Below are 14,495 nucleotides of genomic sequence, written 5' to 3'. Positions count from 1 at the left end.
AAAATTAAATATTTCATAAGGCCCCGATTATAACCTAGGAATTTGCAATGTACTGTAACAAAATATCAGAATATTAATTTTTCACATTTGTAACCCTGATGTACTGGTGAGGATAAATTTAGCCCAGTACAATATCTTAAATGAGATAACATGGTTATTTTTTACCACAGCATCTGGCAGAATAAAGACAGACAAACATACTCTAGCAAGCATTGTAATTGCACATTTTTCTTAGATATTGGCATGTTACACCCTTTCCCCACTCCCTCAATATACACCGTGCAACTGCAACATGACTTAGACAAGAGGTAGGGTTGCCACCTGGCTACTTTTCCAACATGACCGGTATTTTAATGTTTCAGCCAGTAAGCAAATTAGGAAAATCGCCCAAAAACGTTTTTTACCAATTATAAGTGCGTACTTTATATAGTATTTATAGAAACAATGCATTTCAAAATGTGTTCTAGAGGTTCCTTAATGACCCCTGACTGATAATTAATGTAAACAAAGTGAAAAAACATCATACAGTTTGGCCGTCCTCATGGCGGACACAATTCACCTGCACGTTCTCCATGGCCTCTTCTGGGGGGGCCAAAGGTCATGTTTGGGTGGGCTTGGCCCACCCTCTAGCCCCGGGCCTGCTTGGCTTGGTACAAGTCCCTAAGTCCTCTCTTTGCTCTTTTATATACATGCCCCCTACAGGTTGCACCCTGCCTGGGAACATGCCCTTCATGGCCCATTCTCCCTCCAGCCCCTGCTTCCACGAGGCCCCTCCCCCTGGTCCATGCCTCTGACGTCTCGTGCCCTTCATAAGGCTTCCCTCCCACCTCCAGCCAGCAGCGCTCGCGCATCCCGAGGGCCGCGGAGCTCCTGGAGGGTGTGGGTCAGAGACTCCTGCTATCAGTCACCTGCCCCGAGAAGGGGAGAGAAGGACACCGCCCTGGACCGAGGGCCACCCCGGAGTCACTGCACAGGTAAGCGGCTGACCTCCCACCTGCCCCTTTCGGAAACTCTACTCTCGTTTTCACTCATTTCACTCCGGCTTTATGTGTGTCCGACCGGAGAACATTTGTTCCACAAGAAGCCGTTCAACAGCTTTTCAAAAGTTATACGAAGACCAGACCCCTCTTACTTTCGAACAATGTCCCCCCCCCCCCACTATGCACCTGTTGACAATGCCACGTGAAGGGAACTCTGCAGAAAAGGAATGGCAATGTTTGCTACTTGGTAAACAACTTGCTTTGTCAATTTTGAAAAAAGCGGTTCGTCAAGTTTTCACTTGCCTTTTCTGACAATTCAGGAGTTTAGTCAACACTTGCTTTATATCAGGTGCTGAATAAATCTGGCGATGACCCATTTTGAGGTCCATTGGGTTGAGACGAAGGTTTTGTTTAATATTTGTTGTTGTGTTTGCACGAGATACACACGCAAAAAATAGTGCCCTTTCGAGCTCCCACCCGCACCAGCTGCATCACTGACAGTATAGCACAGCTCCCGTAGTCCTTTAAAGGTCAGTTTTATCTATAATCCTGTATATTAAAATAGGACATACAACTATTTTATCAATCCATCGTTCCTGGTCTAGTAGATTCACAACAGAGATCGGCGAGGTTTATTAAGAAAGTGGTGCATTTAGTTTTTGGGGTTTACCCATAAACATTGTAGAGTTTTTACTGCTTCATTAAAGTTGAGTTACGCATTCCGTCATTAAAGGAGCCGTCCAGGGAAGGTTTTCAAAACTGCCTTTAAAATCAACCAGCCATCATGGAGGAGACCTTATGAAATCCTTATTGTTGTCGATTATTGCCGGTGTTGCTCTGAATAAAGAGAAGTCTGTTCACCTTTCGCTCGACAGGCCCTTTAAGGGGGGCTCGCCTGAATTGCGTCATTACGGGTCTCCTAACTGAGCCCTACGTCATCAAAGAAACCGCAATGAGATGGGCAAACTGATGATCATGAAATCCATAGTTATCGTGGATCTAATTGTAGCTTTTTTAAACATCTTTTCTGAAGTTGCAGTAATTGGTTGTCCCTCCCCCGGCCCCCCCTCCGTGGGTTCTTGCCCCATGCGTCACTCGAGCATTAAGCATGCTTGGGCGTCACATGCCCAAGAATAATGTGCCCAGTGAGTGATCTCCGGTGGTGGGGCGCAGGTTTATAGACACCGAGAATAATATTCAGCCTATTGAATTTGGACGCTTTTTATGTCCACCTATGGTGCTGTGTCTAACAATTATGGAAATTATTAGGCTTTTAGAATGTGTCTCCTATTTTCCAGTCCTTGCTCTCACTTACATGTATAGCCTTTCATCAAGAGAATTCGCTCAGAATGAATAAACATCAGGTGCAAGGCGACCCCTCATACCCTTCTAGTCACTTATGTCAATGTTTTATCTAGCACTAAAGGCAGTTGTTTAAAGATAACCAGGTTTCCTCAGATGCTGGTAATATTGACACAGAAAATACGAGGAGAAACTTCTGGAGTCTCAATAAAGCTAAGGCATGGAAAAATAATGGGCAAAAATATGCGCAGGAGAAAGACCCCTGAATTGTATTTTCACTTTACACTGTGTATGCACCCTACAAGGGTGACCAGAAGCCTCTGCTCGCCCGGCCTCCTCCTCACCCATGCCATGTCCTTCGTATCTGGGTGCTTTCCTGTAGCGGACTGCTAAGTCCTGGAATAACCCCCCCAGCACATCAGAGCCCCAAGGTCAGTCCTCGAATTATGCAAGAAACTGACAGTCTTGCTATTCCAATAGGTCCCAGCCAGGGTCACATCGTTCTTCTTCAGGCGCCAGGATTCCCTCACAGGTGAAATGAGCACCATACAAATACACATACCATAAGATACAAGGCGGCATCAGACACGTTTTCTGTTTAATCACCGAATATGTAAATACCACCCAGTCAGATCCACTGTGCAAATGTATTTCATGAATATTCCCTGTGGACCTTGGACTGATGGGCTGGAATGGGCAGCAGTTTGCTCTTTGACAGCTCCAGAGGACCCATTCCAGTGCATCAGTCAGGAGGGATTCTCAGGGTCATTTTGGGTCCGATCCGTCGGCCATCGTTTCCTATTTGGGACCGCCCGCCTACTAGGTGGCAGTCCCACAGTAGGAATTACAATGCAACCGGTGGCAGTCCCACAGTAGGAATTACAATGCAACCGGTGGCAGTCCCACAGTAGGAATTACAATGCAACCGGTGGCAGTCCCACAGTAGGAATTACAATGCAACCGGTGGCAGTCCCACAGTAGGAATTACAATGCAACCGGTGGCAGTCCCACAGTAGGAATTACAATGCAACCGGTGGCAGTCCCACAGTAGGAATTACAATGCGACCGCCACCGAGGCGGTCACTTTACCTATTTTTTGTATTGTGGCGTGTGCTTCTGGCAGCAGCCCACACACAAGACAAAAAGGGTTAACCACACATTTCCCTGCACTACGTGGCAGGTACCGTGCAGTGCCTGCCACGTGGTACAGGAACACGTAGGGGGCACCAGTGTCCACAGCCTAGTGCCAGGGGGAAGAGGGGCAGCTACCGGGGCCCCAATGTTCCTTTCTGCCAGCTTTCCCATGGAGGATGAACTGCCATGGAAAGGCTGGCAGGGAGGGACATCGTAATCTATACGGTGGTGCCTGGTAGGCACCGCCACCAATGCAGGGATTGCGAGGCCCTCCACCGCACCAGCGGGCTCAAGGAGCCCGTCGGATATGTGGCAGTCTGTGTTTCCGACCGCCATCACACCGCCCGCCATCCTAATGTGGGGGGCGGTGAAGGAGCTCCTGATGGCGGTGAGACTGCCACCGACAGCCTGTCGGTGGCAGTCTCGCCGCCATCGTAATGGCCCCTTTTGTGTTGAAGACATTCACTCTAGCACTACCAGTCCTTTGTGAGCACATTTATTAACGCTCAGCAGTACTTAATTTCTGAAAGAGGAAGTGCGAGGGCCTAACATTTTACTCAGAAGCCTGCGGTCGGTGCTACTGAAGGTCGTTGGATGTTTAGTCTTCATTCCACCTCATGCCTCTATCATCCACCACCAGACACTCGCCGCCCCTTGATCTCACTCTTGCAGGTCCTTTTCATCCCTGATTTCTCACGTTGTTACTGTTTTGTTATGCCTTTTTCTTCCTTCTTTCTTCTTTTCAGTTTTTTCTCTCTTGCCAAGGGTCACTGTGTGTCAAAGCCTGATAATAAGGCGCTGGCGCTATTATCGGCAGCCTGGGCCATACAGGCTTCTCCAGCATTGCCCGGTTGGCATATTCGTAGCCTCAGCATGCTTTAATTAGGCCTGCCCATGCACCCCAATGGTATATCATTGCCTCTACTAGCCCCCAAAAGCTTCCAGGGCACTGCCCATGTTACAATAAGGTCTTCAGCCTGCTTTATAAAAACTCCAGGGCATCACAACAAGGTGTTTTGTGATCTTCAAGCAGTGAATAAGAGCTTTTGCAGCACTGTCCTAATATACTATATGGTTCCAGGGCTCATAGAATTACTAGGAGCTTAGGGTTACTGACACGCTACTTTTTTGTAGAGAAAAACATTTATCGGAATTGCTCAACGCTCATTGGAGGTGTACAGTGGGCATGCTGCTTTAAATACTGCACCAAAGATGCTGCACATTGAATTAAATAGAAAAGCTAAACCCTCCGCATGCTACGGATTGACCTCTCGACTGCACCTGGTTACCTTTCAGTGGGCAGTGGAACCTTGTAGACTTTCTGGATGCAAAGCACTGCCAATGAATGTTGTTTTTAATCCCAAATGCACAATTGTTGTGCAATATTTGTTAATTTCACTCTTACACACTAAGCACTGGAGCATACTCATTGGTATAATGGCAAAGGGTCACAATTTGCAATTGATGGAAACCGTCAATAATGTCTGAAGAAGGCAGGCCATGAATCGGTCATGATGGCACCAATAGGGCTCTAACTGCATACTCGAAACTGACAATGTGAGCTAATAAAGCATAACCGAACCTGGCCCTGTTGGATTAACGAGGCGCTATTTAATTGGGCACGATATGCTGATTCTACAGAATTAACACTATCAAATATTTTCTCACTTGGTCTGCTAACTACAAGAGTCTGAAACCGTCTCTGTTGTGCAAGGTGGGCGGACTCCGTCAGTAGCGTGCTAGGACGGTATAAGGGAACGCAGTCAGGATGTGCTAATTTGATATTGTAGAAACTGGTTGTGATGGGCCAACTGTGCATAAGGGTTAATAGTTACAATGAGCTAAGTATTTATGGTTGGCATTATCAAAACTGGGCATGATGTGTTTTTGAGCATAATGTAAATTGACCATGATGTACTCACTGGGCATAATGGAAACAGGCTGTGATGTGCTAACTTGGCATAATGGAAACAGTCTATGTACTAACTGGGAATAATGTAAGATGCCAGTGGTGCGTTAGAAGGAAATAATGATACTTGTCCACGATGTGCACACTTGGAGCAACAGAAAGTGTCAATAAGGTGCCAATAAAGCGCCTGGATACGCTCATGGAATATTAGTACCTTAACAAGTCTACCTAACATAACATAGCATAACAACTGGGCATTAAAGACACTTCACTGGGTGTGTTAACCGACCATAATGGAAACTAGACATGTTCGGATTATTAGACGCAATGATCGCTGATCCAGATGTGCTTAGTGGGCATAAGGCACTCTGCTGAAGATGTACTATCCGGGCCTAGTGGAAATTGGCATAATAGGAGCTAGCCAGTGGGCATGCAAGAACAAGAATGAAACTTTCATAAAGAGCATTTTGGAGGTTATTTAAAGTATCCACCTTGGGAATATTGGGCACTATTTAAAGTGGCTCTGATGTGCTAACTCGGCACAATTGTAACTAGCCACGGTATGCTTACTGTGTGTAATGCTAGCCATCCATAATAGAAACTGTCAATGGCGTGATGGCATAGTGGAAACTGGTCATGCTATGTTAAATGGTAGTAAGAGAATCAACATTGCAATAATGTGTGAAGTGGGCATGAAATATATTGGTAATAATCTCCTAACATTGCATAATGGAAACTGGCCATGATGGGTTCATTTGGTACTATGAAACTGCCAAAAGTATGCCGATTTGGCATTATAAAAGTTAGGTAAGTTTTGTTTACTGGGCCTAATAGAGTGATGCACACAATAGAAACTGGTCCTCCTTTGCAAATGTATTTCCAAATGATCCTGAGGCGCTAACCGGATAGAATAAAAATTGGACATGATGTTGGAAGATGTGCTAACTGGGTATAACAGATAATGACCATCATTTGTTAACGGGGCATAATTCAAACTAGCAATGATGATCGAAGTGCGCATATTGATAACGTTTAATGATGTGCAAATTGGTCCTTCTGGACGCTGGAGATGATATGCGGACTTGGCATAAAGGAAACAGTCAACCTTGTGATAAGTGAGCAGAATGGAAAGAGGTTGTCGTTCAAGCTAGGCATAAAGGAAAATGATGATCATGTGTTCTTGGGTAACTTGTGAATTGACCATGACGTAATAACTGTGCATAATGGAAACTGTCAGTGACTTGGTAATTGGGCATACTGTAAACTGACCATGAAGGACGAATTTTGCAAAATTAGAATTGACAATCAAGGGATGATTGGGAACACAAGTGTCAATGATGTACTGAAAGAGCATAATGGAAACAGGCCACAGTATGTTAACTGAGCATGCTTACAGCTGTCAATTAAGTGCTAATTAGACAGAATGAAAACTGACTATCTAATGCTAAAATAGCATATTGGTTTGGTACATATGGGTCGAAAGTGGACATAACATAACATTTGTATGCTTGGAACTAGCCCCAATATCTCAACTAGGCATGTTAGAATATTTATCATTGACTTGATCAATGAGCATGGAAGGGACTGGCCATGATGTGCTGATTGGGTATAATGGTATGAGGACTTGGCATACCTCATAGAAACTGTCAATGGTACGCCCCAGGTTTGCCTTTAAAAGAACAACCAATCTTAAAGACACTCTGATCCATACTCGACCAAAAAAGACGAGTACCCGTCCTCAGAACACTCTCTGGGATTTGCCCCCAGTTGTGGGCCACTTCCGATGTGGTACGTGTGTCGTATGTCCCCAGTCAACACAAGGTAAATCCATAGCACTGTCTGATACCTTCACTTGGCACTTCAACAAACACACGAACTGTAATAGCTGCAAGTGCATCTATATGCTGACCTGTCCATGTAGGTTAAATTACATCGGAATGACAATGCGTACTGTGAAATTGCGCATTATGGAACACAACAGCAACATCCGCTGTCTGAAGACACATACTCGTCTATACGAACATTGCAAGCAACAAGGCCACCATGCTGAGAGCATACAATGGACTGTTCTTGAATGCCATCCTTCAATCAACCAACAGGCCCTATACAGAATCGAACAGCGATGGGTGCATCGTCTACAAAAAGACACACAGGGACTTAATGATTCCGCCCCCTGGAATATGCTAGCCAGATAAACTACAACTGTGTGGCCGTACTTACAGTATAAGATATACTATATCATCCCTTCGATGATTTACCAAACCAATACATTTCTTGAGCTAACCCTTATTGCATTATACTGTTCCAAGATGGCGCCCGTGCAGGGATACTAATGTAGACAACCCGCCCCTCTGGTCTGCCTATCCAAGATACTTTGGATTTTTGATCTGGGTATCTTGGCTCCACCGCCCAATAATAGGCTCCGGGTGGAATCTTGGACCCCAGATAATAGAGATCTATAGATCCTATGTTCACCCGATTAATTCCCGAGGGGTATTAAGCCCCCCATCATTATAGAAAGTTGGGCGCCTTAATTCACTTGAGTCCACCATGTCCTCGAATAAGATCCACACACACAATTTGAACACAATAATTCTCAAATCTTGCCGGTAAAACCCTAAAACCCTAACCGAGTGACACTATCCCCACTCGTTTCCACCGGCTTAGCCCCGTTCTAACATGGCGCATAACCAGGGCGCTAGCGAATTCCTTCGCCCTCGCCCGGGTCCCTCCCCCTCTCCCTGCTCGTCACACCGTTGAACCCGATTGGCCGCATCGCCTAGCAACGAGCCATTGGCCACGCCCACCTACGGCGATCTCGGACTTCCGCATTTAAGGCAGACCGGCACCACTGCACACTGCCGGCTGTCCTGCGAACCGAATTTCGCCGAGGTGGGGGTAGGTGCCTACAAGCATTGGCCTCGAGTTCACAAGGTAAGGTGGGGAGACGTGTCTTGTGGGGCTGGACCGCGGTATTATCCGCACCTCGGATTTCCCGGCGAAGTTGTTTGGGGTCTCGTCCCCGGTGCCCCGGGGGTGCTTGGGGGCTACTCTTGCCTTGGGTTTTGCCGCGGTGGTGTCCTGCTGGGCGCCGTCGGGCAGGGGACTCGCACGGTGCCTCCCTGGGAGCATTTCCTGGATCTAGTTGCGGTCGACATTTCCTGCAGCAGGCTGGATGGGTGTGTACTCTGGGTGGCATACGGCGTTGCCGTCCAGGGCCCGATTGGTGCCCGCAGTATCACCACCCCCGCGGCTACCTTGCTCAGGTGGCGTGCCCCCCGGGTTTTCGCGGGGGCGAGGACTGAGCCCCACACGGTTTGTTGGCCAGCTCGTTCCACCACCACCACTTCTCTCTGTCCTGTAAACCGGGACAATTTAACCTTGTCCACCTTCTTCCTCTCTCCTTACTTATCACCCCTTTCATCCAGGTAATTACCTAGCAGCTCAAGCCCCACAAGGACAGTCTGTGGGGACCGTCTACCAGGGATTGAGGGTAAGATCCCAACATTCTAACAGCACACCCTTGGGTCCTCATCCCTCATCCCTCATCCCCCTCCCTCGTGGTCCTGATGACGTATATGGCCCCTCACTCAGTAATTAATTAACCAACCCCCTGCACTTGACATACGAATTAGTAGCAAGCAATGGGTTGCGTACATAATTTATAGTTAATTGTTTTAATTAAGCATGTAATATATGGCACCCACTATGTCTCTCTCTCTCACCGTTCATTGATGTGACCCCACTGAGCTACGACACACGCTTGGGTCAAGGGTCTGTCCCTCTCTTTACATACAGAACTGACCTACATAGCTTATATGAGACTGCGGAGAATGATTATCCTTTATTTCTCTCCTAGGGCGGGATTCCACGCAGGATACCATCCTGACTTGGTAAACTGACCGCGCAGGTTGTATATAACACACCTTTCAGCCCGGATGGGTTTGTTACGAGTTTATGAGCACGTTTAGGTCCTGAAGAATTGCCGATATGGCATGAAACATGTTGACCACACTATAGGTGAGGGTTGAATGAAGCCAAACTACCTTACTTTTGAGCTTCGGTACCCCTCCCTTCACCATTTTAACAAGGCAGTTAGCCACATGAATAAAGTTGTCTGAGTGGACTATACTTACCTTTTTTATTACCCCTTCACGCTCACTACTCCACCTTATAGGTCCCTCACACACACTAAACCAACGGCCAGGAACAAAAGAACTCCACTAAAGTGTAGCACCCCGTGCTACCCGTCAGGCATTGCAGCGCCAGCCTGTCGCTGGAGCAGGAGGCCAATGATGAGACAAAACAACCATCTGGTAGGATGACAACAGTCGTCCAGCTTTTTAGTTGTGTGAGGCATCCTAAGTTCCGATAAGGGATTACTTTGATTCCCTGACACTCCTACACATATCCATTCAGTGAGAGAGAGACTTCCTCAGCCATATAATCACTACCTTCTGGGGAACTTTGTACATTATTTGGTTATATGTTAGAATATTTATCATTGACTTGATAAATGAGCATGGAAGGGACTGGCCATGATGTGCTGATTGGGTATAATGGTATGAGGACTTGGCATACCTCATAGAAACTGTCAATGGTATGCTTGCTTGGAAAAGTGGTAGCTGTTTATGATGTGCTAACTTGTTGTTAGGAGCCTTGTCAGAAGTCTTCCCAGTTGCCATAAAACCAAAGATACTCAGATAAGTCTCATGGGAGTGCAGCGGTTAGAGTGAATCACCCGCCAAGCCCATATGTATATTAGGGCAGTGGAGGTAGAGATCACTCCATGGATACACATGAAGAAACAGAGGTGCCAAAATGGCCGTCATCCAATGAGAAGCCTTCACAGAGGGGGTGCTTGTTGTACTGCTAGTAATCTATTCCCTTGTTTCCTTGCTAGTCATTGTTAGTGCCCCCCCCCCATGTAATGGCCACCCTAATAGGTACTGATTCATGTGCAGTTTTCTTCTGTAGAGTTGGGTGCTTATAGAATGTCTGGTAAGCAGAATCTTGTCTGGGCTTGACATAATTTAAAGAAAAGAGCAACAATAGTGGACACTAATAAACGCACCTCACAATGATCACATTTCAAAAGGGGCAGCAGTGTCCTCCTGATTGACACAGACCATATTTCAACTTAATTTATTCACACAACACAAAATAAATATGGGTAAATACTGATGAGATGGCCAAAAAAGAAATATGGATAAATACTCTGATTAACTAGAATACTCTGATAATGGGTAGCATATTAAGGGTCTCTAGGAGCTCCAGAAGAATTTGAAGGATTGAATGAAGTACTTATAGCCGCCCCAGTGGAAAGGGATTCTTCCTGGAATGCCGAAGGTGCTGCCCCAAGCACCCAGTCATTTGTCGCAGCTGGATTATTGCATCAGATGGATTATTATTAGAACAAACGGACAGCTTCTAAAGTCAACTGTTGCACATCATCCTTTTATTGTAATGTCAGATCATAAGCACCGTGGGCTAATTTAAAGTTGCCCAATATATAAACCAGAGACAAAATCGATGGGCAGATTTAAAAAAAAAAATTTGAATTTCCCAATCAATTTTACATCTAGGCATCAGTGTACTACAGCAGACTCCTCCTTTTTTATGTATTACGCAGTGGAAGAAGTAAAATAAGTGATGATCTAATTATACCTTCATTAAAAACTAGTTACATTGATCTCGGAAGATGAGCATCTCAGACAGATTCAGGAATTGTATCATGGTCAAAGTAGAAATAATGTTCAGAAAGACCAGTCTTCGTGTAAATAGTCACACTGCTTCTTCCCCAAGATGTTCTCTGGATATCTGATGTGCCGCAACATCAGATATTGTTGCAGTGGGGCCAAGACCAACCAGGCAGAAAGGAAGACAAGACAGATGTGCCACATTTGCTGTGTGGTTATGAAATATGTTAAGGGGTAACGCCAGTTATCAAAGTCCCGCAAGATTGCTTCTTCAACTTCCAGTGCCCCTGAGTCCATGGTGCACCATTTGGATAGATTTTTCAATTGGTTTGGATTTTTGTTAAGGATTTATATTTCCTGGCAGTAATAGTAGAAGGTCTGGTAATTGAAATTGTCCACATATTTCATTTTCAGGTTTTGGTTACACCTATTCAGTTATCTAAAGCATTTATAAATAATATTATTGATATTTGTAATTTGTCCTCAGTTACAGTATGTGATCCTCCATCTTAGTGTCAGTCTTGCGTTTGGAAAATGCTTCATGCTCAGCGTAGTTTGGATTCACATTTCTTTTTTCAGTTAAGCTCTTCAAAGTGAACATACTTGCTGGTAAATATAGATTCCCAAAACTAGGTACTCGCCAGATTATCATGTTTTCTTGTGCGATACTATAGTGAGAAAAGCATATAAGGGCATCAGGAACAGCTACAAAGATTCATTGCTGGAAACCAACATCAAACCCAAGGAAGACAGGTTCATTTATGTCACTTCCTATGGCCCAACATCTAATGCTACGAAAACGATTGTTGACAGACACCGGCACATTTAAAATCCCAATTATCTATCCTTAGCAAAAACCATATAAATCATATATTTGATCTCAAGCCCCTGTAGTCTTCACTATATTGGTATGACGATAAGAAAGGGTAAATTAAGATGACAAAATATTGGGATCATATTCATTCTAAAAATAGACAAAATTAACTTCACATTTCTTGGGGAAAAAAATCATAGTATGGAGGATTTGAAATGTATTGTACTTGACGAATCTAATATCCCCAGGAACACAAAGAGAACATGAAAAAATTACTCCTTAAACATGAGCAGCGATTGACATATAGGTTGGTGACCCATTTGACTGGGTTGAACGATGAGATTTTATGGCAATATATCAATACCATATGAATTAGCTGATCCATGATACATGAGAAATACACTCTGAGGGACCCATGGGACTGGATTTTATGAGCACATATCCAGGCTCCATGTAGCCATTGGATTCTGACTGACTCAAAGTACCGAATATGAGCAAATGAATTAGCACATATAATTAGTATGTACTATAGTAGTATAAATAGGGAGGGAAGTTGATGCCTGCTCTGGACCAGTGAGAAGGGGTTTGAGAATAAGGTTTTTTTTCTTCCTAAACATAGTAGGCATATCTATCTAGAAACATCCTGGCATTACTGCCATTTTAGAACATTTAAATGTGGGCTCTCATAACTATAAAAGGGTTGGATAAAATTACTGGATTACAAGGAAGACCAAAGTAATACGGATTATGTTCCACAAGACATGGTCTGGTGCTTTCTATCTTTTCACTGCACACTGCCCGTACCAGAACATAAGCACTCCACATGTGTGGTAATGGAGGTAGCCAATGATTATGGGGCAGATTTACGTTTCCTGGCGCATCCCTGCAAATCAGCAGGGATGCGTCAGGAAAGATGCGTCACGCAAGTTTACCCTTGCGCCACCACAGATGCGCCACATTTACAATGCGGCGTATCATGGCGCAAGGATAAACAGATGTGTGTCGCATCTGCCGGTGTAAGGTTGGCGCAGTGCTGGAGTTGCGTCGCGGGCGCGACGCAACTCCAGCACTGTTCCAACCCTGTCTATGTCTAACATGGTGCGTCAAGCCTTACGCCTGCTTCAAGCAGGCGCAAGGTTTTGACGCAGCGGCGTTGGAGAAGTGACTGAGTGAAATCTTGTAGATTTCACTCAGGCACTTTCCCGAGGCGATGCGCAACGACGGCGCACATGAGGCGCAAGGGGCTTGTAAATCTGCCCCCCCCCCCCCCCGGTTTCATAGACATGGTCTAGTCTTTTGGCCTTGAGACACATCATCACACACTGTCCGTAACAGGAGAGAAGTACCTCATATACTCTGGTTGTTGCTTAGTAGGAAGTATCCAATCAGAACATGCAGCTGCATACACAACATTACACACTCCACTGTGAGGAATGCACTCTATGAATGGCTATTTTAGGATAGTCACTGCTAAAAGCGGTATGGCTGTAGGCTGAGACACAATAATTAGTGTAGTATCAGACCCTCGAAGTAAGTGGTGACCAAGGGGGGAGAGGAAACATTCTCTCTTTGGCATTTGACGGCCTGTTTCTGAAATGGCAGGAGGCAGATACTTTGAGTATACAGGATGGATAGTACCTTTACCCAAGAACACATGCGAGAGGGGCGCTCCGATCTAAAGACCAGAGCAGGGTCTCCCCCCCAAAAAAACTACAACCCTCATGACTGAGGATGCTAACCCATTGAACTTATTTTCCCCATAGTGCGTACCTACAGGACAACGATCCCGCGCCCCCCTTGGGTTAAAAACCCTTAGCCTAATAACTGAGTAGGAGTGACTTAATTGTGACAAGCTTTATTGTTAGGTTTTTACTTACTAAGAATCACCACACTTGCATGTTTTACTTTCACTACTTGTGTGCTGTACTATTTTGGACTAACCTATAATTTAGTGTGGCTCATACAATGTTGTACTTTAGGTTTCCAATAACCCTCTATTTTATTTTTTCATATTTCCGATTTCAAAATAGACAAAATCTCCAGGATTGCGAATACTGCAAATATCAACAAATTTCTTTTTTGCATTTCTCTTAATTTCTTAAGACGGTGACAACTGACGCTAAAACACTGACAGAATAGGGATCCCTAATGTAACGTCCTAGTAACTAATGTATCTTGTATATGATGTAACGTTGTAACAATATGTAACTCTCATGTAAAGCGCTCTGATACCTCCGGGTCTAGCCAGCGCTATATAAAACTCATCAAAGAAATAAATAAAATAAATAAATCTCTGTCCTGACGAAAGCCGTCAACTTGGGTCATTGAATCAGTGGCCGAAACATGTTTGCAGTATGATGGTAGGGTGATAAGTGCCCCAAGACCATCAGCATTATTGTGATTTTAATTCTGTCACAGGGAGCCCCCAAATATGTGTATCTGATTGGATTTACTTTCTAGGCAGTTTTAACTGGTTTCTTATCCCTAAGTATGTATATTTTAAGTCTGAACGACTTTGCTCCACCATGGCACATACTATATGCATTCTAGTGTTGTAGCATGCCCAATGATGAAGCATGCCACTATAAGTGGGTGAAAGCATTGTATTAAAAGAACATGTGGTCACTTAAGCAGGTGGAAACTGAGTTGGTTTCATC

At 44.8% G+C, this 14,495-nt stretch overlaps 1 protein-coding gene across 1 annotated transcript in view; it reads left to right on the top strand.

Annotated features, from left to right (window-relative positions):
* Positions 1–836: 836 nt before the first annotated feature.
* Positions 837–14,495, top strand: part of PAX4 (paired box 4) — a 253,499-nt gene continuing 239,840 nt past the window's right edge. Inside the window, exon 1 of the mRNA XM_078656109.1 lies at positions 837–974. The gene's annotated coding sequence lies outside the window, so the exon portion shown is untranslated. The remainder of the gene's footprint in view (positions 975–14,495) is intronic.

This window comes from Lissotriton helveticus, chromosome 1_1, assembly GCF_964261635.1.
Source record: "Lissotriton helveticus chromosome 1_1, aLisHel1.1, whole genome shotgun sequence".
Classification (NCBI taxonomy): domain Eukaryota; kingdom Metazoa; phylum Chordata; class Amphibia; order Caudata; family Salamandridae; genus Lissotriton; species Lissotriton helveticus.
The sequence above is the reverse complement of the archived record's forward strand: the minus strand, read 5'-3'. Positions and strand labels throughout refer to the sequence as shown.